General features: G+C 41.2%; 1 pseudogene; it reads right to left on the minus strand.

Annotated features, from left to right (window-relative positions):
• Positions 1–655: 655 nt before the first annotated feature.
• Positions 656–1,502, minus strand: LOC149143005 (serine hydroxymethyltransferase, mitochondrial pseudogene; annotated as a pseudogene).
• Between the last annotated feature and the right edge of the window lie 424 nt (positions 1,503–1,926).

The following is a 1,926-nucleotide window of genomic DNA, read 5'->3' on the forward strand; positions in this document are numbered from 1 at the left end:
ATCCACCTCGAGCTTCCTCCTCCAGCATGAGGGGAGCCTCGAAGGTGGCTATTGACTATCCCTATCTAGTGCATAACTAACTTATTAATTACATAATGACTAAACTGAAATTACAAATGGTTTTCATTTAATCAAAATCCACAATCTTTGCTCCTCGTAGCATGATGCTATTCTGGCTCTTGACACATGTCCCTTTGCTGCTTGAGTTGAGATGACTGAAGGAAAGTACACTAAATGAGTTGGCCTTGGATTCCAGTCACGTAGATGGCTTCATTAATTAACCAAGGAAGGTGCTCTGTTTTCACGGCTTCTGTCTCCCAACATTCTCCTAAAGTGTAGCAATATGTTCCCAAATCTTTTAACAACCCCAGGTATGAAATACTACCATGTTTTTGAATGTGCTGTAGATGGTATTAATAAACAGATATCTCTCTTCCACAACTCCCGCTCACAGTATCACACTAACTGCTCTGCGCTTTAAAATCATCACCTACAGCAGTTTCGTAGCGCGCTACGAAACTGCTGTGTGATTTAGAAAACACAGTCTTCTTCACTGGTTTCTGCTAACACTGTGCTTATGGCTGCATTTTTTCCAACAGTGGCATCCAATGAAACTTGTAACACATCAAGAGGTCACTCCATCCCTCTTACTTTATCAACAACTTGAATTGCATGCTGAACTTGTGGTATTGCCAAACCTGTGAAATAGGCCGTTACCTCTGGACTGAATCTGCCCTTGATATGCTTTATACTCTGAGGTAGTTGCCTATTTAAGAGCAACAGCTAAGCCAGTTATGGTATGATTGTGAGGACCACCTTGAAGACCAGGGAACACAGCTGCGTTAATCCTTTCCTCATAGTCATACTTAACCTCTTGCCCCTGCTTGTTGATTTCTTTGATGCCCTTTCCATAAAATATCATTGCACCACGAGGACCACGGAGTGACTTGTGTGTAGTAGTAGTCACTACATCTGCAAACTCAAAAGGAAATGGAACTACACCAGGTGCAACAAGTCCGCTTATGTGTGTCATGTCTGCCAACAACACAGCTTTTTTGCTTGTCACAAACCTTGCGCATCCGAGCATAGTCAAAATGGTGTGCATAAGCACTAGCAACAATGAGTTTAGGCCTGAATAGGACCGCACTTCTCCAGCTGGTCATAATCAATATAACCTGTAAATTCATTCAATCTATAAGGCATTGTTTCAAAGAGGATTGAAACTGCTGAGATCTTTTTAGAATCGGTCTGGTAACCATGAAACAGATGGCCTCCATGTGAAAAAATCAAGTGCCAGGATACGATCATGTGGCTTCAATAAAGCAATGTAAACTTGAAAATTAACCGGATAGCCTGACAAGGGTTGTTCATTAACTCCCCATTTATCTGGATCCAAACCAAATGCTTCCAATGATCTTTTTCTGACATAACGACTCTGTCATGTCAATGAATTCATTTCCTTCACTGTATTTATTTGTCATGACTGATCCTACAGCCTGCATGACTGATAATGAAGTAAAGTTCTCTGAAGGAATAAGTTCAAGACTCTTCCATTGTCGATTCTGGAGAAAATTCCTCCTCGTCCTTAACATAAGGCTCAAATGAATTCTACATGATAGGATCATTCAATCTCTCGTAAGCCGCAGCATTGAAATGTGAGCAATCTTCTGGCGAAAAATAGACACCCGCTGCCCAAATCGAAATACATACTCTGTATTCTAGTAAGCCAACGCCTTGGCCGCTACTGCCATCGCTTGGCTTTCATGGATCCAAACTTCTTCCCTGGCTTACCGAAACTTGTCTGGAATTCATTTAATGTCAACAAATATAGAGAAACCCGTGAGAAAATGGAGGCGGTGTCATTGCATCATGGGAATCAAAAATGGACTTTTAGTATGATGCAGACCATCATTTATTTGATCCTTA

Source organism: Pinus tabuliformis, chromosome X, assembly GCF_031772625.1.
Source record: "Pinus tabuliformis cultivar Carrire ecotype Pingquan chromosome X, CPIR1, whole genome shotgun sequence".
Classification (NCBI taxonomy): Eukaryota; Viridiplantae; Streptophyta; class Pinopsida; order Pinales; family Pinaceae; genus Pinus; species Pinus tabuliformis.